Source organism: Rattus norvegicus, chromosome 5 (genome assembly GCF_036323735.1).
Source record: "Rattus norvegicus strain BN/NHsdMcwi chromosome 5, GRCr8, whole genome shotgun sequence".
Classification (NCBI taxonomy): Eukaryota; Metazoa; Chordata; class Mammalia; order Rodentia; family Muridae; genus Rattus; species Rattus norvegicus.
In genome coordinates, this window is record NC_086023.1 from 96,355,968 (window position 1) to 96,381,534 (window position 25,567).

Here is a 25,567-nt window from a genome sequence, read left to right on the forward strand (position 1 = left end):
ATTAAATGGATCCACACCCCTAATTAAGTATTTACGATCTCGGAGGACTCCCCTAAGTCTAATCAGCCTGAGAGGTTATTTTGTCTTTGTACTTTCAACAGATGGATGAGAAGGTGGGCAAGGTTGACAGGGGCTCTCCTTTACCATTCAGAATTCATGACTCCAGCTTGGAGCAACTGAATAAATGGACTGAAGGTCGCACATCCATATTTTCCATCAGATTTGACCAATGGTCCTCTTGAACACCAAAATTTGAGCATGTATGCTTCCAACTTAATCTTGCTTTTAATAATTTTTAAACTCAATGTACTAAAAATTTCTGGAGTGGAAATTGGGGTTCGTAATTCCTAAAATATTCCTTACTAGATTTTTGGAATTTATTATAATTAGGAGTCTTTTATTAATGCACAATTCAGTGTCTTTGCTTCTTTTCATCACAACTTTCTCCATAATCTACAGAGCAGTACTTCTCTTTGGATTTATTAGCACTTAAAAAATAAAGATTTGCAGTTAAAATGTATATTTTAATTATCAAGATATATTTTTCTTCTTCCAGGAATCCAGACTAAGAAAATGGAGCGGTATCTCCTAGTTCTTTAACATGGATCTAATGCAAGTTTGCTATGGAGACAGTTGTATTGCTTAACACTAAAGTGATTGAGATACCATTTCAATCAAATATATTTCAGGTCCTCTTCTGTCCTATTAATGGTATTAATAATATATAATTTTGTATGTTTAAAGAGAAAGGTAATGATAATATTTTAGTAAATTTACTCATATTAATAAAAGTCTCTAAAATAGAAAGTATAATCTACTGGTAATTTTAAAAGGTAATTAATCTTATTTTACAACTCATAATGAACATTTAGTGTAGAGATACAGCTAAGTGGTAGAACGCATGCTTAAAATACATAAGTCCCTGTGCTCAGTCATCAGGACTGGAAGGAAAAAGTCACTGAACCTGACCTTTTTATCTTAGTTTTTAATCTCACTAAATATTCGTCTTTCTCAGATACAGGTCTCTTCAAATTGAAAAAAAAAATCTGTTTTTCTTAAAGTTTTAAATTATGAAGGTTATGCACAAAATGCATACTGTTATTATTAATAAAATAAATTTGTTTACTTTAAAATGTGAAAAGGTTTGCTTGCCATGAACTTTTATGATTGCCAAAAATAAAAAAAAAAAACTATACCAGCTGACTACATCCACATGCTCCAACATATACACACAAGGATAGCCATGTATGTACCACGGAGAAATTTGTCCATTCATTTGACAATTATCTGTTTAGTTTCATTCTTAATACTGTCAAGCTTATTAGTAGTATATGAAAGATATTTTAAAATAATGAAAATGGTTCTGGTATAAATGTCAAAAATAAGCTGCAAGTCTATTTAAAAAAATCCTTTTCACATTTCAGCAACATATTTGCAGAAAGTACACTCTTCTCTTCATTTTTATGCAATTGTAAAAACAATCATATGCCCTTGATGAAAAGGAAACAGAACATTAAGCTTTAACCCTGCTCCCTGAGATTCCAAAGACCTTATATGTTAAGCTGACATGATGGAATGAAAAAAAAATTAGATAAATGAACATGGTCAAATAACCCTCTCTAAGCCCTCAGTTGATGGTGTCATTGATGGTAGAAAATCTATAATTTCATTTTTTTTCTCCCTGATAGGCCAGAAATGTCAGATGGATTTATAAATATACTCTGATGAACGTAGAAGAAAGCATCTAAACTCTCCCTGATTTATGACAGCTCAAATGCTGTATTCTCTGTATTCACAGTTTGATTTGCTTCTTTTGAGGTTCTATGACCTGGTTCCTACATATTGATGAGTGTTTTCCCTTGCAGTGCTTCCATGGAACTCTTTAATGCACTGATTATGTTTATGATTGGCCGACACAAATAATTCATTATACAGTAGCCAGTGTAAAACATACAGATGAGTAATGGATGAGCAATGCCTTTTCACATGTTAAACTTCAGCAATAAAATGCAAAGTAAAACAACATGGAGATCCAGTTTTACCCAAAGCAGAATTTATATGAACTAGAAAAGAATCAACCATTAATGACAGTAAGAATCTGGAGAAAGAGCAAGGCTTATAAACTACCACTGAAGGTATTAAAAAATAATTTCATACACACACACAGACAAAAACACACGCATGCACAAATGCATGTATATGTTAGGAGGTCATTGAACTGTAAGGAAAAATGAACACTTTTCATTTTAAGGGAATACATGGAGAGATAAAAATTTTGTGCTTCATTTTTTTCTTTTTTTATTAGATATTTTTTATTGACATTTCAAATTCTATCTCCTTTCCCGGTTTCCCATCCATAAACCACTTATCCCATCCTCCCTCTCCCTTCTTCTATGAGGGTGTTGTCCCACCCAACCACCAAGAGTATTTTGTGCTGTTTGATCTCTGCATAGTAGATCACACATAATAAATCAGTGATAAGTCAACAAGGTTGTACATCAGAAACATACTTCTAACTTTTCCCAACTCTAAGTAGTTTTGTCATCTGTTCAACTATGCCAGTGGGGAACTCATGTTACTCTTACCAAACTTGTAAGGCACACTTCCATGGACTTAGTTTTTAACCCGCTGCTTTTGTGATATTGTGCAAACATTCCTTATCATAATCAGGTATCATGTCTTATCATCTTAACTGCACCTTAATGTAAAGTACTACTTAACTTTTCCCTTGCGGGTAGGTGAAGTTTTATGGGTGACAAGGACAGACACAAAGATATGCAGGGGATTCATAGATACTAAGCATTCAGTAGCTGGGAGATATTAGACTTGGTCAGCAGTCCAAACTTGTAAAGTTCCACACAGGACTGTTTCTCGACAAAGAACATCGCCAAGAATGAAGAATTTCTTAGTGTGCCCCTTTAAAAAGAAGAATGCATGGTTAGTGATAATGAGTATCCATAGCAGAAAGTGTGAACAGAAGAGAGAAAAAGGCCAGGACACTGGGGAAAGTTAATGGAGAAAATGGATTTGCCAGTCTTATTTAATCAAACATATTTAAAGTAAACCATATTTTTTTTCATTTTTAATTCTTATTCTGCCTATCTTCATCTTAATAAAAGAAGAACATTAATCAGCCACCAATATCTAACATTACTCTGAACTCTTTCCATGATATAGTGATTTTTGAATATCAACATTATAAGGAATCAATAATTAATAGCAAAATTGTGTCAGAGAACATAAAGTATTGAAAGGAATGAAGTGGCTCACAAAGTTGAGATTTCTTTAAAGAATGAATTTGGGTTTCAAGGTTTTATTTTTTAAATCATTGCCAAAGATTGGTATCAGGCAATCCTGGTGGCAGTTTATTAATAATCTGTCATGAGAAACTGACACATCAGGAGCTGAATTCTGCTCAGTTTTACAATGAAATTTCTTCTCTTTATTGCTACCAGAATTAAATAATTCTGTGGAAAGGCTTTAGTAAGCTTTAATATGCTTTAAACCTTCCTTTTTGTCAGCACATTTACCTCCTTTCCTAATACCTCATTATCAACAAGTCAAATCAACAAATGTCTAATCTTGATTTTCTCAGATACCCATGCAATGCCAAACAGAAGTGAGATAACACACATATTTTTGTAGAAGTTGATAAGTTTGCTTGCAGACCGATGGAAAAGCCTTACCAACTAAATTAAGCATAGAGGAAAAGCTAGATAGAGTACGGAAACCATATCGAGTCAGTATTAAAGTTAAGCCATGGGGATTCACAGGTGGATAATTTACTTAATCAGAACTACATTTAAGCTAGTCAGAGAGGAATGATCTGCCCAAAGGTGAGAGGAACAGATAACCCATATGTGTCCACACTGAATGGTTAATATTACAGTCACTACTGCAAGGAAACATCATTGAAATGACTTTTTATGAATACCAGCTAAATGTTCTGATCAGAAATCAGATGGTTCTCTCTACATATCAAATCTTACACTGTCATCAATCACTTAAAATATGTTGTATGACCTTTTGTTGACTGCAGGCTTTCTAAAGCATATGATTAGTTGTATGAAACTTTAGGTGCAGTAAGGAAAATGGTATGTGTAATAGTATGAGGAAAATTGAAAGCACTGATTATTCCAATGAAAAGAATTCACAGAATCTGACTTAGGTTTCATACAGCAATTAGTAAAACATATAATACATTAGTCTATGAATATGAGCAGAGCACTATTTTCCTTACATCAGACAGGAAAACATGCATACATATTACCTAAACTCAGATCCATACTTTTAAATTTACTTCTTTTCGTATTCTATGATTAAAGTATTCAAATGACAGTCAACAATAGTTTTTCACCTTATAATCAAATTGTATATGCCCTCTTCAATACTATGAAGGTTTCCAGGTCATACCTAGCTCATATCCTACCAATCCAATGTCCGAAGAATGTAGTTAGTAATTTATAGCAATGGCAATAGATTTTATTGTTTCGGGAGTCTTTCAGACCCCTCACTAACTTGAAAGTATCTTTCCCTTACCTGGCATAATATTATGGTCCTTTTTAGATATTGTGTGGTCTATGGCTCTTAGGTAACCATTGTTACCTTCTGAGGTACTGCTACACACACACACACACACACACACACACACACACACACACAAACACACCACATCACACACCACACCACACTTATGTATTTTTAGTTGGGCCCATATAATAATGTTCCCTTTGGCTTTTTTAAACACCCTTAGCATTATTTGTCTCTCCTTCCTCTCTTTTTCTCTTTATTGCCCCTCTCCTTCTCTACTGTATTTCTCTCTTCCCTGCTTTACCTTTTTCCTTCTTTCTATTGGAATGTTCTAGGCAAGTTGCCTAGAGAGAAACACAATCAACATTCCTACCTAACTATAAAGCCTGCAAACCACAAGAATGCACAGTATGGCAAGATGTCCATATGTGTGCAATAGTGACCCTTAAATCTTAGAGATAAGTAATAGCTGATTACAACTGTATTAGCTGTCACCAACTGATTACAATGATTAGACCTGTTCAATAAAAGGGAGTTTACACCTTGTAGTGTGTATCTAGTTAAGTGCACATGGAAGAAGAGAGCATATAATTGTCATTCATTTAAATCTATAGTTTCTAACTCTATTCTAAATACTTATCCTTACATCAACAGATTTTTCACACACTTCAAAGATGATTTGTTGTTGTTGTTTTGTTTGTTTTTTCAGAAAATGGAGATTATTCCAGAAACCTTCAGTTAAGACATATCACAAAAACGTTAGCAGAAAGATGAAAAAGCAGAGATAATGAAGAAACTAGCTATGAGAAAGTGTCTTATAAATATGACAGGGATTCATGGCCATGAAATCTCAAGACTATGGTTATCTAAACAAGAACAGGACAGTGGCAACATTCCAACACAGGACAGGAAAAATCTCAAAAGTCCCTACTTATACATAAAGAGGTACAGCCAATCAACAGCTGCTACGAGAGGGTGTTTGGTTTTCTCTATGGAAGATCTCCATCATATGCTATCCAAGTGGAAATATTTCTACTCACATGTATATACACACACTATGTCAGCTTCTTCTAGTGTTGCTAGTCTATACATCTGTAGGTAAAAAAGACAATTAAGAAAGATGGTATGTATTCCTAAGGGATTGGGGAGGACATAGGCAGTTATGGAGGAGGGGGAAGAAGTAAATATAGTGTAGTCTTCATACAGGAAATTCTCAAAACTAAAAATTAAAATAAACATTTAAATGCTCATAAAAATTTTACACCTAATTTTTATTTTAAATTATCTTTGTAAAACATTAGGTATTATGTGATGAAATTTCAGTATCCCATGGCAGCTAATAATGCATGAGAATTGATAAACAATGGTCAACAGTAGATAAACATATAGAAGGGAAAGAATTATTGTGGAACCTAGATCTCTCTGTCACTGACTCTGTCACTGTCTCTGTTTTTCTGTATGTGAGTGTGTATGTGTGAGAGTGTGTGCATATGCAGGTATGTGTATGTGTATGAGCGAGTTTGTATTTTTTATTCATTCATTATAGTAGCTGTATTAGGTTTAAAATTTCAAAAGATAAAAATGTTTCTAAGAAGAAAGTTTGTAACTTTAAAAGAAAGACATTCTTTTTCCATGTCTTTGAAGATTCTGTTGGGATTTTTGTGGGGGGATTTTGAATCTGTAGATTGATTTTGGTAGGATGGCCATTTTTACTATGTTAATTCTGCCAATGCAGGAGCATGGGAGATCTCTTCATTCTCTGAGATCATTTTTAGATTTCTTTCTTGAGAGACTTGAAGTTATTGTCACACAGATCTATCACGTGTTTGGTTAGAGTTACCCCAAGATACTTTATATTAGTTGTGGCTATTGTGAAGAGGGTTTTTTCCCTAATTTATTTCTCAGCCTTATTAATCCTTTGAGTAGAGGGAGGCTACTGATTTGAGTTAATTTTATATCCAGCTACTTTGATGAAGTTGATTATCAGCTGTAGGAGCTCTCTGGTGGAATTTTTGGACACACACACACACACACACACACACACACACACACACACATATTATCATAACATCTGCAAATAGTGATACCTTTACTTCGTTTTTGCCAATTGGTATCCCCTTGATCTCTTTTCTGTTGTCTTATTGCTCTAGGTAGAACTTAGAGTACTATATTGAATAGATATTGTGACAGTGGGCATCCTTGTCTTGTCCCTGATTTTAGTTGGATTTATTTCTCAATCCCACTTGGAAGGGATAATAAAGCAATCGCAGGAGGGAGGGAGGGACTTGGGTGGGAAAGGGGACATGGAGGGGAAGAGGGGAATATGATCAGGAACAGGACTGAAGCCCTGAGGGCTGGTAGAAGGAATGGAAACAGGCAACCTCAGGATGTAGAAGGTACAGGGACCCTCTAGAACATACCAGAGACCTGGGAGGTGAGAAACTGTCAGGACTCAAAGGGAGAGACCTTAGATGAAATGCCCAACCATGGAGAGAGTGAACTTGTAGAGCCCACCTCCAGTAGAAAGACAAGGAATCAAGTGGAGACATGGGGTTGCCATACCACAGTCAAAAATCCTGAGCCAGAATTGCTCCTGTCTAAAAGGACTGTAGGGACAAAGACTGAAGGAAAGGAGTTCCAGTGACAGGCTCAAATTGAGATCCATCTCAGCAGGGGAGGGACCCAAGGCCTGACACTATTACTGAGGCTATGGTATGTTCACAAAAAGGGGCCTATCATGAAAGACCCAACAAGCAGCTGAAAGAGGCAGATGCAGGTATTTACACTCAACCATGAAAGAAGCTGGTGACCCCTGTGGTTGAATTAGAGAAAAGAAGGAAGAAGCTGAGGAGGAGGGCAACATATAGGAAGACCAGCAGTCTCAAGTAACCTGGAGCCCCAAGATCTCTGACACTGAGCCACAACCAGACAGCGTATACCAGCTGATATGAGGCTCCCAACACAAGTACAGCAGAGGTCTTCTGGTCTTGACTCAGTCAGAGAAGATTCACCAAACCCTTAAGAGACTCGAGATCCCAGGGAGTGGGGAGGTCTAGTAGGGTAGGAATGAGGGTGGGGACATCCTCTTGGAAACAGGGGAGGAAGTATTGGATGTAGAACAGTCATCGGGTAGACCAGGAGAACGATAAATTTTGGACTGTTAAAAAAAAAAGATTCAAAAATAAATTAAAAAAGGGTGGGGGTAGGCATTCTAAGCTCAGGTTTAGATACTAGGGGGGCTTTTAACATCACAATTCAAGAACAGATTACTTGAATTTTTACAATCTAAACTCACAATAGCTTTACAAGTAATATTGGTTCTTTTCATCATATAAGTGCAATTTTTATTCAAAATAAAAATGGCACTCAGTTAAGATGAACCAACTCTGGATCTTCTGGTTTTGTGATTCCTTCAAAATAATAAAATCTTCTTTGGAAATCACACAAAGAATTTTGCCTTTGACCTTTCCTTAATGTGTTTTGCTTTGTTCTTTTTATGTTGGATACAGTTGGTCATCCTTCCTATCACCTATGCTATTCCAAAGGTCAACTACTCACCCCTACAGTGGACAGAGCTGTTTGTTAAGCTGCAGTGGACCACAGGATAGTATAGTTGTAGTAACTGGCTTTTGTATGTTTGCTTGTTTGTTTGATTGGTTTAGCTTGATTTTGGTTGTTGCTGTTTGATTGTTTTGGTTTCATTATTTTCAATGTATGATGAACTTAGAGAAATATAAACTACCCTATTTTAAATTGATGATTATCTTTAAACTGTCTCCAAGTTAAAGATCATTAGTTGGAATTGTTGTCAATACATAAAAATAATTCTAGATTTAGAAAAGAAATTATGGGGCACTAACAGCATAAATGACGGCAAACAAAACTGTAGTTATTATTGTCCATGTGCTAAGCAAGATTTCTTTTTTACATGAACTTGTGTATTAGGATTCTTATGGTTAGTTGTGGTTCATTTAATCTATGATTACTTACATGTTTCTAGGGTATAATTAAGACAAAAATCTATTAATTTTCCTCAGAAGTGTTACTTAATTGATTACACTTATTTTTGTTTTTTGTTACTATTTGCATTTATTTTTGGTTGTTTTGGAGTTTTCTGTTGTTTTTGGTTTTTTCATTCAAAACCTCACAGGTACCCATAGTGTATTGAAATTATAGCTTTCGTTTAAAGTTTAAAGATTTTAAATTTAGAATTTCAGTGTATCAGGAATCGGTAATATCTGTCATAGAGGCATCTCTTACAAATTTGTGGAAGGATTAAAAGATGTCCTTGTAGTAGGTTGAATGAGATATTGACACTATAGACTTGGACCTTTAGAGACTTTATCCCCATCTGGTGGTACTCTTTTTAAATATTTAGGATGTACCACCTTGCTGGGGGAAGAACATTGCTAAAGGTGGGCTTTGAGATTTCACAGTATCGTCCCCACTCTGCTTTTTCTGTTTCATGCATATGGTTGGTATGCGAGCTTTCAGCTTTCAGTTTCTGCTATCATGCCTCCCCTTGCTGCCATGCCTTCCTACCTTGAGGTTAGGAATCTTGTTATCATCATTCCACCAGCGAAAATGGATCCTACATTTTTTGTTTCCCTGATCATGATATTTTATCACAGAACACTTGGTCTCCAGTTTTTTTTGTGTGTGATGTTTAGGCAGTTTTCAGAACCATTAGACGCTGAGAAAGCATTTGACAAAATTCAACACCCCTTCATGATAAAAGTCCTGGAAAGAATAGGAATTCAAGGCCCATAACTGAACATAGTAAAAGCCATATACAGCAAACCAGTTGCTAACATTAAACTAAACGGAGAGAAACTTGAAGCAATCCCACTAAAATCAGGGACTAGACAAGGCTGCCCACTCTCTCAACTTATTCAATAAAGTTCTTGAAGTTCTAGCCAGAGCAATCAGACAACAAAAGGAGATCAAGTGGATACAGATCGGAAAAGAAGAGGTCAAAATATCACTATTTGCAGATGATATGATAGTATATTTAAGTGATCCCAAAAGTTCCACCAGAGAACTACTAAAGCTGATATACAACTTCAGCAAAGTGACTGGGTATAAAATTAACTCAAATAAATCAGGTGCCTTCCTCTATACAAAAGAGAAACAAGCCGAGAAAGAAATTAGGGAAACGACACCCTTCATAATAGACCCAAATAATATAAAGTACCTCGGTGTGACTTTAAAAAAGCAAGTAAAAGATCTGTACAATAAGAACTTCAAGACACTGAAGAAGGAAATTGAAGAAGACCTCAGAAGATGGAAAGATCTCCCATGCTCATGGATTGTCAGGATTAATATAGTAAAAATGGCCATTTTACCAAAAGCAATCTACAGATTCAATGCAATCCCCATCAAAATACCAATCCAATTCTTCAAAGAGTTAGACAGAACAATTTGCAAATTCATCTGGAATAACAAAAAACCCAGGATAGCTAAAACTATCCTCAACGATAAAAGGACTTCAGGGGGAATCACTATCCCTGAACTCAAGCAGTATTACAGAGCAATAGTGATAAAAACTGCATGGTATTGGTACAGAGACAGACAGATAGACCAATGGAATAGAATTGAAGACCCAGAAATGAACCCACACACCTATGGTCACTTGATTTTTGACAAAGGAGCCAAAACCATCCAATGGAAAAAAGATAGCATTTTCAGCAAATGGTGCTGGTTCAACTGGAGGTCAACATGTAGAAGAATGCAGATCGATCCATGCTTATCACCCTGTACAAAGCTTAAGTCCAAGTGGATCAAGGACCTCCACATCAAACCAGACACACTCAAACTAATAGAAGAAAAACTAGGGAAGCATCTGGAACACATGGGCACTGGAAAAAATTTCCTAAACAAAACACCAATGGCTTATGCTCTAAGATCAAGAATCGACAAATGGGATCTCATAAAACTGCAAAGCTTCTGTAAGGCAAAGGACACTGTGGTTAGGACAAAACGGCAACCAACAGATTGGGAAAAGATCTTTACCAATCCTACAACAGATAGAGGCCTTATATCCAAAATATACAAAGAACTCAAGAAGTTAGACCGCAGGGAAACAAATAACCCTATTAAAAAATGGGGTTCAGAGCTAAACAAAGAATTCACAGCTGAGGAATGCCGAATGGCTGAGAAACACCTAAAGAAATGTTCAACATCTTTAGTCATAAGGGAAATGCAAATCAAAACAACCCTGAGATTTCACCTCACACCAGTGAGAATGGCTAAGATCAAAAACTCAGGGGACAACAGATGCTGGCGAGGATGCGGAGAAAGAGGAACACTCCTCCATTGTTGGTGGGATTGCAGACTGGTACAACCATTCTGGAAATCAGTCTGGAGGTTCCTCAGAAAATTGGACATTGAACTGCCTGAGGATCCAGCTATACCTCTCTTGGGCATATACCCAAAAGATGTCCCAACATATAAAAAAGACACGTGCTCCACTATGTTCATTGCAGCCTTATTTATAATAGTCAGAAGCTGGAAAGAACCCAGATGCCCTTCAACAGAGGAATGGATACAGAAAATGTGGTACATCTACACAATGGAATATTATTCAGCTATCAAAAACAACGACTTTATGAAATCCGTAGGCAAATGGTTGGAACTGGAAAATATCATCCTGAGTGAGCTAACCCAATCACAGAAAAACACACATGGTATGCACTCATTGATAAGTGGCTATTAGCCCAAATGCTTGAATTACCCTAGATGCCTAGAACAAATGAAACTCAAGACGGATGATCAAAATGTGAATGCTTCACTCCTTCTTTTAAAGGGGAACAAGAATACCCTTGGCAGGGAAGAGAGAGGCAAAGATTAAAACAGAGACTGAAGGAACACCCATTCAGAGCCTGCCCCACATGTGGCCCATACATATACAGCCACCCAATTAGACAAGATGGATGAAGCAAAGAAGTGCAGACCGACAGGAGCCGGATGTAGATCGCTCCTGAGAGACACAGTCAGAATACAGCAAATACAGAGGCGAATGCCAGCAGCAAATCACTAAACTGAGAATAGGACCCCCGTTGAAGGAATCAGAGAAAGAACTGGAAGAGCTTGAAGGGGCTCGAGACCCCATATGTACAACAATGCCAAGCAACCAGAGCTTTCAGGGACTAAGCCACTACCTAAAGACTATACATGGACTGACCCTGGACTCTGACCTCATAGGTAGCAATGAATATCCTAGTAAGAGCACCAGTGGAAGGGGAATCCCTGGGTCCTGCTAAGACTGAACCCCCAGTGAACTAGACTGGTGGGGGGAGGGCGGAAATGGGGGGAGGGTTGGGAGGGGAACACCCATAACGAAGGGGACGGGGGAGGGGGATGTTTGTCCGGATACCGGGAAAGGGAATAACACTCGAAATGTATATAAGAAATACTCAAGTTAATAAAAAAAATGTAAAAAAAAAAGAAAGAAAAGAAAGTAGGACTTTGCTGTAAGAAGAAATTGAAGTAGGTCTTTGAAGGTTTATAACCTGTCCTCATACAAGGTTTCCCTCTATCTGATTCCTGCTTGCAGACAAAATGTGGCCACTGTTTACTGAATGCCAGGCAAGCGTGATGGTCCTGCTGCCATGCCTTCCTCACCTCAAAGGACTGTAGCTCCTCCAGAAATGTGAGCGGAATCATTTCTTCCCTTAAGTTGCTTTTTGAGAAAATATACTGTCAAAGCAACAGACAAATAATAAATTCAAACATTTTGTTGAGTATTTCAACTACCAGTCTGACATATTATATTCTTTCATAACTATCCTTTCACAATGTACTTTTCTGTATAATATATTCTTCCTTTTATGTTAAGAAAAACATTCCTGGTTACTCACTCTAAGTAGTTTCCTTGAAGACTGTCAGATGACATGACTCATATTAGAATACTGGTCAAAGGTTCACACTCACCTTTCTGAATGAGATGCTGTGTTTGTCAGAAGCAGTTGAGAATCTGTGTTCAATGCACTTTGTTTTGAGAGATTTAGTGTGTCAAGCATATATAAACTACTACTCTCAGGTCAGTATGCACCGGGTACTTTTATAAGTCTTGTGTAATTGAGTTACAGAAATATTTCATCAAGAAAATCTTATTCATAACTGGGCTATTGTCTTCCAACTTATAGCATGGAAGTTTCAACGGGATTTAAATTCTCTTAGAAACTCAACCTGCAGAAAGAAATAGAGGGATTGTATCCACAAAATTAATGGGAAATGGTACTGACATGTGACCTACGTGCTTGATTCTATGTATTCCTCGTTCCTCCATGTTAAAGAAATATCCTAATTTTCCAAATAGTTTTTAAAATATTAAATACTAATTTAAAAGAAAAAGAAGTTTGTAGGGAAAATATTTATAATAGAACCCAGATGAGAGGAAGATGGTTAGAGTTTTCTGAAAGTGTGGTCATTTATAATGACAAGCAACAATGTAAAATGCTTTTCATATTTGCTTGTTTATAAAGATTATATCAAAATATCTCTTATCACCTGTTGTCAATTGACCTAAAATTCCTGCATAGGGCACAATTAATATAGAATTTATTTCAAACTTCACATTCAATTAGAGTGTTAAACACATTTGCACATGCACACACACACACACGTGTGTGCTTGCACACAGGATCTCTCTCTCTCTCACACACACACACACATACACACACACACACACACACACACACACACACACACACACACACACACACACACACACAAACAACTTTATCTAGTTCCAAGGGATGTGTTTTTAAGAATGTTCTTAGGACCTCAGCTGGATCTTTAGTACATGATTAATTTTTCTAGGAAACGTACCAAGTTTTGAATGAATGAGTAAAAGACTCTTTGTAAAGCAGAATTTAGCACCACTTTTTGTTTCACCACTGTTAAATTCACTGTGGCTTAATCAAAGACATTTTATTATCTTTATTTATCCACCTCTCCATTGTTAGAAAACAGGCTACTTTCAATTTTTATTTTGATCAGCAGATTGCAATGCGACATTAAAGGAAGAAAAGGTAATTATTTCATTCCAAGATAGTTTTACCAAGAAGCAGTTATTATGTTAAGTAGCTCATTCTTGAATTAAAGAGGAAGGTCAGGAGGGACCATCAAATGAGCCCCTGTATCCTCATTACTATTCTATTGTTGCATCAAGCAAATGTACTGGCCACTACTAAAGATGTGCTTTGTGTCTGGAATGACTAATCCTATAGCACTGTAAAATGGACAGGCGATCACAGACCTTCTCTGCATGATATTTCCTTTTTATTCTTAGATGATTTTTGTTTTATCTGTAATTGCTCTGGAGATTCATTTTATACTTAGTTCCTTCATTAAAAATATATCTATATATCACAGAAAACAGTTTCACATTTATATTATGGTATACATGTAGTGTTTCTAATCCAAATTAAAAGACTATGTTAACTATCATATGTTTTATGAAATGTGAAAATTAAAAAGATCCATCAGTCTTGAAATGAGTCACGTTTTTCAGTTCATTTCCATTATCTCCTCTCTCTGATACAAAAACGTGTGGATAGCTATCTGGTTTTCATAAACATGTGTAAACAGGATTTTAATAATTACTCATATATCATCATCAAAGTGGTAGAATGCTTTGTAAATAGCCATTATATCACAATTTCAATCATGCAGTCACATATATTTAAGAGGTCTCTATAAATGTGTCAAAATATTCACTCAGAAATAAAAACTCAATATGACTAAGCAAGCTAAGCTAAAAGTAGAGAAAATGCTTTACTAAGGAGGAAATAGCCATGTTGTAATTTAACAGAAGTGCTCTGGCTGGGATATATTTCTTTCTTTCTTTTTTCTTTCTCTATTTTTTCATCCTTTTTTCTTCTTTTCTCTTCCCCTTTTTCCTTTTGAAGCAAAATTTCATGCAACCAAAGCTGGCTTTGAACTCATTACTTAGCATTGATAATGTCTTTGTCTTCTAGCCTTGAGTTCCAATAGGTCGAGATCACGGGTATGCACCACCAGACAGAGAATAATCATTTACTTCTACTTTATTTCCCAGGCATTGCACAAATCTTTCTTTCAGTTTTGATTCTCCAATACCATTCCTCACTTTCATGGTAATTGTTCACAGGCAGCAATTCAATTTTCCCATTCAAAGTTATCTAGCATTAGATCTGTGATCACAGTTGTTCCTTTCTCATAACTAGCATTGTCCCTTGATACTTGAAGTCTCTCGCAATACAGAACCTTGTCACTCAACTTTATGATTAATTGCTCTAATATGTGGTAGAGTTGCTTGAATGTACTCAACCCATGGAGTGACACTATTAGGAGATACGGCTTTGTGGGGGAGGTGTAGCCTTGTTAGAGAAAATGTGTCACTGTGGAGGTAGACAATGAGAACCTCTTCCTAACCATGTGGGAGCCAGTCTCCTCTATTTTGCCCTCAAAACAAGATATGGAATCCCAGCTCCTCCAGTGCCATGCTTGCTTGAATGCAGCCATGCTTTCTACCTTGATCATATTGGACTGAACCTCAGAACCTGTAAGCTAGCACCAATTAAATGTCCTTTTGAGAGTTGCCTTGGTCATGGTGTCTGTTCACAGCTTTAAAATTCTAGCTAAACATGTGTGATTCTAACTATTTTTGAGACTTTAAATGAATACATATTTATTTACATACATTGTGCTATTCTATATGAATTATTCTGTAGTTACTGGGGCCCTGGGAGCTCTGATTCACCCTAACTTCTACCTTTCAGTCTTTTAAATTCAAAGTAAAAAAGTAAATTACAGTTATAAAATCCACTGACTGATAAGTGTTGCTTATGTCTTATAACCACAGATGATATTATGTAAACTTTATAAGACTTTCATGATTAACAATGCTAATTCTGCTCCCACTATGCCCTGTTATGCAAAGCTCAAGGGAATGTTCACAGTGCACTCTGTCCCCTTCGTGTATTCTTCAACCCATGAACTTTCCTGAAAGCTCCCAGAGTTATCTTATAGTACTGCAAACCACCTTTCAGGACTAAAATATCCTAGCTTCTCTTAACTATGGAAATACCTATAGCAACAATATGATTTTTTTTCAAGCAACTAGAAAATGTTTAGAGAAAAAGCAAGGAATGAGCATAAGGCTTAAAAGGCAATTGGGTGTGTGGATATATTCTGCATTATAGACCAGCAAGGCTTTCTACCTTGATCATATTGGACTGAACCTTGGAACCTGTAAGCTAGCACCAATTAAATGTCCTTATGAGAGTTGCCTTGGTCATGCTGTCTGTTCACAGCTGTAAAATTCTAACTAAACAAGGCTGCCTACTTTATCAAACACATACTTTCTGTCAATTTCTTCCTTTAACTTTTCAAAAGAAACCCTCTACATATTACCATCAAAGTTTTCTCACTGTCTTTTAAAGGAGAATGACTTGTGGGCACTGATAGCTCTCTCTGAAGAAAATGTGTTATATCTCTGTACAAGTCTCATAGCTAGTGTGTTATCTTTGGTACTAACAATATCTACTCAGAAGGCTTAGGGTTTACACTCTTTTCAGTGTGTATCTGTAGTCACTGGTAGGTGGGTGAAGCATCAGTACCTATAAATGTGCGTAGGTATACAGCTGGGGCCAGTGGCTCAGAGATAGTCTTATTCTCTTATCTGTACTACCAGTCCAATCTACTGCTATTTCTTAAGTTCTAGCACAATTTCACACACCTTGTCTACACAGACACTATTGCATTTTTAAAGTCAGCCTCTTTTCTTTCTATTCCTGCAGGATCTGCTCAAAGTATTTGTTTTTTCTGATATACCTTTCCCTAGTTATGTGGCCTTGAGCAAATTTCTTACCACATCCAAACTATAGTTCTCCTTGGAGCAACAATCTCCCCCTCACCTGACATACTTGTAAACATCCCTAAACTTATTTAGACATTATGAACTCATATGCCCTCCTACCTACTGCTCAGTGTTTCAGTCTGCGAGCCAGTGCAGAATATAAGCTGGGACTAATATCTGCATTCAGTCTGTGTTAAATCAAAATCCAAGGAACTGCATTTTCTCACAGGAATAGTGACTACTTGTGGAGTGTTCAAGGATATTGGCATGAATGTTTACATTGGGCTAGGATAAGAATGTAAGCTCCAGATAAATACAACTAAAGAATGTGTTCCTTGTGTCTTGATTAGCTTGATAAGTCTTAATATAGTGAGCATGGGACCTTTTTTTAAAGCCATTCCTTGACTTAGACTTGCATTATTCTTTATGTACCTAGAATAATATAGAAGCAACTGGAAAAATATAAACTTGCTTTAGCACTCACTGGAGTCATATTATAGTGTTATCTAACTGTCTGTTTTTTCTTTAATCCTCATTCCCTTCTTCAAGACACTGTTGACTGACTGAATGGGCTTAGTCTCTAGGATTATTGTCCCTTCATGTGAATTTGTATAAAACCTTCCAATTCATTATAAACTCATTTCTTTTATTTGCTTTTATAAATTCTCCTCTCATACATTATATTCCTATTTTAGCCTCCACTCTGTCCACTCTGCTCAGTACTCCCCACTTCCCCTCTCCCCCAGATCCATTGCTCCTACCTTTCCCATCTGAAAAGATCAGGACTTCCAAGACTATCAACTATACATGGCATTAAAAAATGCGCTAAGACTAGGGGCAGACTCTCATATCAAGACTGGATGAGGCAATCTAGTATGCAGAAATGTGCCCCGAGAGTAGATAAAAGAGTCAGAGACACCCCTACTCCTGCTATTAGGAGTTCCACAAAACCACAAGGTAAACAAAAGACCTAATAGAGACACACGAAGGCTCTATGAGTGCTGCTTCAGTCCTGATGAGCCCTTGAGAACATCAAATATGCACTCAGTCAACCAAAATTATTTCCAAATGGAAAATGGGGCACTGAACAAGCCAGTTATCTGGTTATATATGTCCACTGCAAAGTCTAAGTTTTGTATTAGAGACTATACACACAATTTAAGAAGTCTGTCCTACATTCCTTTCTTGGGGAGAACTCACCCTATCAGATATTTTCCTGCATTCAAATTCAGTCTTTTCCTGACTTGGTGATTGGATCTAAAGATTTCCTAGTCATAATCTCTACCTCACTGTAGCCTTTAAAACCATTTTCATGGTGAGTTTTGCATTACATTGTGTGAATCATGCTTGATCTACTTTAGGAGAGAATCTGGCTCTGCAACTTAATGATATTCCCTTGAACTGTGGAAATTCAAAAATATGGGGCTCCATTCCATTCGCAGTCACCAAACATAGTCACTATTGCAGATGCCAAGAGGTGCATGTTGACAGGAGCCTGATGTAGCTGTCTCCTGAGAGACTCTACCATAGCCTGACAAATACAGAGGCAGATGCTCTCAGCCAACCATTGAACTGAGAACGGGGTTCCCAGTAGAGACCCCGTTAGAGAAAGGACAGTGGTAACTGAGGGACTTTGCAACACCATAGGTAAAACAACAATATCAACCAACCAGACCCCCTCCCCCAACCAAGATCTCCCAGGGATTAAACCATCAATCAAAGAGTACAAAGAAGCAATCCATGGCTCCAGCCACATATGTAGCAGAGGATGGGCCTTCTTGGGCATCAATGGGAGGAGAGGTCCTGTGAAGGATAGATGTCCAAGTGAAGGGAATGCCAGGGCTGGAGGAGGGAGGGAGTGGGTAGGTGGGTGGGAAAGCATCCACATGGAGGAAGGGGGTGGGGAAATTTGATAGGGGTTTTCCCAAGGGAAAACCTTGAAAGGGGATAATATCTGAAATGTAAATAAAGAAAATATCCAATGAAAGGAAAAAGTAATATGAACAATTTAAAAATAAAAGTCCTGCTGCAAACATTAGGTTAAGAGACATATTTAAACATGTAAGCAAAATGTACATATAATTATCTGAAATTTTAATATTAAATTTAAAAATTAAAGAAAATATTTATAACAAAAATAACTGTCTTGGTGTCTGGAACCCCCCTGTGTCTATCCCCACTTTCTTATTTCCCTACTACATATTTTTGTTTGATTTCCTAACACTCTGTACCTCTCTAACATCTCCAGTTCCTGATACTGCCACACTTACTTCCTCCCCCTACTTTTTCTCTCCCCACTCCCTCTCTCCTGCCACTTTCCACAATCATCCTGTTCCCCTTCAATACAGGACTGAAGCACCTACACCTTCCTTCTGTCTACGCTCCACACGGTCTGAGAGTTGCATTGTGAGCTTTTGGGCTAAAATCCACTTATTAGTGAGTACATACCATGTGTGTTCTTTTGTGTCTGGGTTCCCTCAGGATGATATTTTTTAGTTATATCCATTTGCCTATGAATTTCATGAGGTCATTGCTTTTGATAGCTGAGTAGTACTACACTGTGTAGATGTACCACATTTCCTGTATCCATTCCTCTGTTGAAGGACATCTGGGTTCTTTCCAGTTCTGGCTACTATAAATAAGGCTGCTATGAACATAGTAGAGAGTGTGTCTTTGTTATATGTTAGAGTATATTTTGAGTATGTGCTAAGGAATGGTATAGCTGGGTCCTCAGGTAGAACAATTTTCAGTTTTTTTCAGGAAGCACCAAACTGATTTCCAAAGTGGTTTTACCAGCTTGCAGTCCCACCAGCAATGGAAGAATGTTCCTCTGTCTCCACATGCCAGCACCTGCTGTCATAGGAGTTTTTGATCTTAGCCATTCTGACTGGTGTGAAGTGGAATCTCAGGGTTGTTTTGATTTGGATTTCCCTGATGACTAAGGATTTTGAACATTTCTTTAGGTACTTCTCAGTAATTCGATATTCCTCAGCTGAGAATTCTTTGTTTAGCTCTGTACCACACTTTTTAATAGGGTTATTTGGAACTCTGGAGCCATTTGGAACTCTGGAGTCTACTTACTTGAGTTCTTTGTATATTTTAGATATTAGCCCTCTATCAGATGTTGGGATGGTAAATGTCTTTTCCCAAACTGTGGGTTGCTGTTTTGTACTATTGACAATGCCTTTTGTTTTACAGAAGCTTTTCAATTATATTAGGTTTCATTTGTCAATTGTTGCTGCTAAAGCATAAGCCATTGGTATTCTGTTCAGGAAGTTTTCCCATGTATTCCCCAAGTATTCATTTGTATATGGTTTTATGTAGAGGTCCTTGATCTACTTTGACTTGAACATTGTACAAGGAGATAAGAATGGATCAGTTTGCATTCTTCTACATGCAGACTTCGAGTTGAACCAGCACCATTTGTTGAAAATGCTGTCTTTTTTTTTTTTTTACTGGATGGTTTTAGCTCCCAAGTCCTGAAGTGGATGACCTTAACCAAAATGATCAGAGAATGGGAAGATAGAACCTGTTGAGACCATCTCCAGTAGATATACATGGCCCCTGGTGCAGCAATGGGAAACACATTTATCTCAAAGGTTTTAACCCAGAAATATTCTTGTCCAAAGGAAGAACTGGGACAAAAAATTCAAGAGAGGCTGAAGGAAGTGCCAACCAGGGACTGCTCCACCTGGGATCCACCTTATCCACAGACACCAAATCCATCACTGTTGCAATGGTCAAGAGGTACTTGCTAACCCACCTAGTGTCACAGTTCCCAAAGAAGTCCAGTCAGCAACTGACCAAAGCAGATGTGTGTGCTTGGAGCCAACTGTCAGACTGAGATCAAGGTACCTGTTGAGGAGCTTTCAGAAAGACCGGAAGATCGAATGGGGATTGCAACCCCATTGGAAACACTATATAGGCTGGCCTGACATTCCAGTTCTCCTAGAGTCTAGACAACCAACCAAGGAGTGTACCTGGAGGGATCCATGGTTCCAGATAAATATGTAGCAGAGTGTAGTTTTGCCTGCCAGCAGAGGGAGATGAAGCCCTTTGTCCCAGGAAGGCTTGATGCCCTGTCATAGTGCTATGCTGGAGCAATGGGGCAGGAGAGTGTAGGTGGGTAGGGGAGCACTCTTATATTGACAAAGGGGAGGATGGAGGGTGGATGTTAGATTGGAAGTTGGTAGAGGGGTATCTGTGAAGTGGGATATCATAGGGTGGGAGGTTGGTGGAGGGGGTAACTGGGAAATGGCATATCATTTGAGAAGTAAACAAATGGAAAAAAAGTAAAAATAAAAATAAAAAACCAAAAATAACAAAAATAACTTTCTATAACATTTCGAATATGGTCAATCCAAAATGATGCCACACATATATTTGTAACAGCTATGTGTTTTGGTGAGTGTATACATACGGTAAATTTTGAAAACAGTCAGTGAGGTACACCAAAACTTTACCATATAAAATGTAGACAATTTCTTTCAATTGACTCTAAAATATACTTATCTTTTTGAACAAAGTATTTACCCTTCTTGAATCATAAATGTTGTTATCTCTATGAATATCAAAATAATTAAAGTGACTTTTGCTCTTGACTTTATTATAACAAAATGGTGTGCTTATTAAGGTATTAGGCCTCCTTTTAACCCACTAGTTTTGAACAGTAGGCATGAGTATAAATGAATTCATATCATGGATTTGCCTAAGCTAAAGACAACATATTTTCATTTGTTAATAACATATCAAAAGGAACTCATAGAGAATGTGATCATAAAAGGTAACAATAGATTTCAAGCAGCGTACTTGAGTTTATTTTAATTACATATCAAATGTTCAATTTTATAATAGAGAAAAGGTGAGATAAAGACTACGCTTTTCTGGTTTTACTTTTGTTGTGAGTAGCACTCATTATTGTTATCTGGTCAAAACAGAGCCTCTTAGATGATGTGCTAAGTAATATCTAGCTTCTCTACATCATCTTCCCGTGATTGAATGGCACATGTTGTAAGCTCAGCCACAGATCTGATACAGGAGTGCACCAAAGGTGGCCTCTTCTTTTAATGGTAATATTTACCTTACTGTAGTATGGTACATAAATATATTTTATTAATGAAGAGAATGGCTTGAATTGCATGGAGAAAGGTTTAAAGATCATAATTTTCAGGATAATTTTAAAAAACAGGCTCATTTGGTGTTCCTAGAATTTTTTTGATTGTTTATATGACAGGGATTAGCCTTGGCCATCTCTGCTCCATTAGCTGCCCTGGTTTCACTACTGATTTGTTAAGAGAATCTCAAGTATTATGGATATCCTTGGTGTTAAAAAATGTATTTATTGCTGTTCTTTTCCATAGTATTTTGAATATCCAGTAACTGTCATGTATTTTTTGAGTTATATCTCCATCTTATGCATAGACTCAATAGCAGGACAGTTAGCCACCACTAGATTTCTTCCAGGTCATCTAGTTAGTCTAAAGAACCATGTGAATGACCACCATCAAAGCCTGATCTCTGTTCCTAATCTACTTTTCATCCAAAATAAGAATTATAACTCAGACTACGAACATAATCTTTAAAATGTCAAGAATTTCATAAAAGTAGAGTTCTAATACAAATGAGACACTCTTCCAATATCTAAATACTCAACACTTAAGACAACATCTTTCTTTAGTCCCCAGGGCATTCCTATAAAACAAAAAATTAAATATTTTTATTATATTTATTAAATATTTTAGTTATATAGATTTAGAAAATACTTGACATTAAAATAATATATTATTTGGTTTTATGTTGTATATCACTGTTTTGAGTTTTGAATTATTTTGAAGTTAGGACATGGATTGTCTTGGGGAATCAGGCATGGAAAAGAAAGTTTAACCATAAATATATGATTATAAAACTAATGCAACTTCTTGGAAAATAATAAGATGATTCTGCTATGGTTTATTATATATCTCACAATCTTAGACAATATATAATTTATTTGAATGCTTAAACAAAACTATTATATCAGAGGAAAATCACACGGAAATCAAATGACATCAATAATAGGGCAGTTCATCTGTGACAAATATTTGCATAATTGACTCAGCATTTTACTAATGAAACAATAGATTTTGATAGGATCATTCCTATAAGTCACAGAGAATGTATGTATTAAACTATTAAGTTTAGCATGTTATTTAATATGCACATCTAGTGAGCATAAAGTAATGCTTTCTGTAAAATTTGTTTTTGAGACAGGGTTTCATGGTTTAGCCCTAAGTGGAATGAAAGTCACTATGCAAACCAAGCTGGTCTTATACTCATGGATATCTGGTCACCTCGGCCTCCCAAATATTCTAATTAAATATGTGCCCCATGTCTTGCTTTATACATAAATTTTAATGCTTTCAGTATAAAATAAATATATAATGAGAGATGTAAATTTAATAACTGTACCCAGGAAGATTATTGATTAGAAATAATCTATAAATTAATGTACGTAGTTCTGAAATGCCCATTCTAAACTTTTGAGACTAAAATGATTCATCCCTACTGGTTAGCTTTCATTGTGTCAGAAGTTTCTACCTATTCTACTGAAGGAAAAAATATTCATGAGTCTTATCAAGCTTTGAATTCTATGATCGGCAGTAGGTACTCTCTGCCATGATATGTACACTAGTGAATAGTGACAAGAATGTTAAGGGAGTAAGCAGCTACTTTTTGGATAGATTTAAAGCCTGCTGAATAAGACAGAACTTATGACTAGAACAGATCACTCAACCCAAACTCATGATGAACAGCTACCACATAGCTCCTAGCGGTGAGGCTAATACTACATCTTAAATACTACATATTTACCAGAGGCTGATATTTGGATCTATTACTAAACCTCCTAATAATGTACAGTTTATACCTCAAATTGTTCTTATTTTTATAACCATGTATTAGTATGCCTTTCATCCATCAACGAAGTTCATTTTGACAGTAGATAATAATTATCATAGAAGCAAATCATTAGTTAATATGCAAACAATTAGTGGGTGTGGTGTACTCATCTCTAAATGACATAAGTATATCATTCCGTTTCCTCAAAAGCCTAGGGATCATCACAAAATGAGTACCAGAAAGAGATAGTAATGGATACATGAAGAGAAACTGTATTTGCAGTTAAGGATAGGGCTGCTACACACATGAACACATAGCAGCTGTGTTTGTATGCACATGAGCAAGCCAATCAAAGTCCCAAGATTGACAGGGAGAGATGAGGTGAAGTCTTACCCCTAACTAAGAACCGGATGGGTACTGGGAAGGAAGAGTCAGATTTCTTCACGTTGTAACTACAGATTGTCTACCTGTGCTAGGGTAGATAATTCCACACCCTTCAGCATTCGGAAAGACTAAGAGAGCTCTGTGGATTTAATTAAAAAGAGAATAAATGCTGTTGAGGGGGAAAAGCTAGGGATAAAGTGGAAATTTTACGAAAGTGGGTATGTTTGATTAAAGTACATTATATGCTTGTATAAACTGTCAGTCCAGATCCCACTAGGTATTATTATTAAAATATAAAAGCTAAATTGTTATAAGCAAAGATATATTTAATAAATTTTATAAATATCTGTAAGGATATCTAAATAATTAATCATAATTCTCCCCATTATTGTCAAAGTCCCTTTGGGGCTAAGTCTGTCTATCTGTGTCTACAATAATCATTTTTATTACCCTGTCTAGTGTTTCTTTAAAAATGTAACTAAAATTGAAAGTTAGGTACCTAAAAGTAATGGGACTCTACATCATTTTAGACACTTTCCAGGTATGTTTTAATAATGAAACATACCCAGACATACAGTCTTACTAAATCGCTTCTGTGTGCCGAGACTATACTTTCCTACAAATAGAGTTTATGCTCTACTATTAGCATGTGGCTATTCTGCCTTTTACATGCTCATTAGAAGCTGCCTGCCCCCTGGTTTGCCCTTATGACACAGATGAACAGAACGTTGCCTTGCTAAAAATTAACTTCACTGTCACAGCACAAACTTAAACTTGCACATATTCTCTAATCAGTTATTAGTACAAGTCAGATCTATATTTACCAAGCAGTACTTAATATAATCAGTCAATGAACTTTAGAAACTACTAAGATCTTATGATTTTCTTAGAAAGCATCTATTTTCATATTTTACTTGCAGGGTCACATATTTTTCTTTTAACTCCCTGAAGCAGAAACATTAAGCCTTCACAGAAAAACTCAGTTTGATAAATCTTGACAGGTGATAAAATAAGTTTTATTTTAAATAACATATTCATCGGTATCAAATAGACTTCACTACAAAAATTCCTAATATATAAAATTGTCACTCACGTCCAAAGAACTTTCTTCTGTTATCTAAATCTTTACTTTTTCTCTCATACATTTAAATTTAAATGAGAACCATATATAAAATGGAATGAAATAACTCTCTTTCTATATTCCATCCAACATTAACATTGGGTAGAAAATACTGCTTAGGTTCCTCAATGTTTGTGGTAAAATATCTAGAAATTTATCCCAATGTCTTTGTAATATATACACACTACCATACAAAGGAAGCAAAAAGAACATTTTTGTTTGTTTGTTTTTGCTTTGAAACAAGACTTTTGGTGCAGACATTTTTGACTTAAGTTTAAGATACCTAGTTAGGGAAACTTACATATTTGGTATTTAATCTTCTAAGAATGAAGTGGGAGGGCAGTACCAATCTATTAGGACTTTAACATATGAACAAAATGTATCTTTGAATTCTTTTCCATTCAGCTCTAGGGTACCGTTCTATATCATGCTAGTATTGAGACGTATTCAATTACCTTGGAAGCTTATCAACATTTACAATGGTCATTTTAATCAACATCATCAGCTATCAGCCTCAGGATCCTCATAAAATTCATGAAAATGAATTATACATAGATAAAATGCTTTGAAAATTTAAATACTGAAATGTTGATTATTAATTATAGTATTGAAAAAGATTGTGGCTAAAAAGTACCCTATCAAATTCCATTCAGGTGGCCAGTTTCTCTCCCCTATCAATCTCATTCAAACCCTACTCCCCAAGCCCCAACTAATTCTGGGGCAAGATTTTAAAAACCTTCATAATGAAAAAGTCAGTTGTCAAAAACATAATTGTGTTGTTGTTTTAAGTCTATTCACATTAAAAAGTGTAT

The 25,567-nt window shown here is 36.3% G+C and overlaps 1 protein-coding gene across 44 annotated transcripts in view; it reads right to left on the bottom strand.

The window, feature by feature from the left end:
- Ptprd (protein tyrosine phosphatase, receptor type, D) overlaps window positions 1–25,567 on the bottom strand; it is a 2,322,278-nt gene that overhangs the window by 1,262,747 nt on the left and 1,033,964 nt on the right. The window lies entirely within an intron of this gene.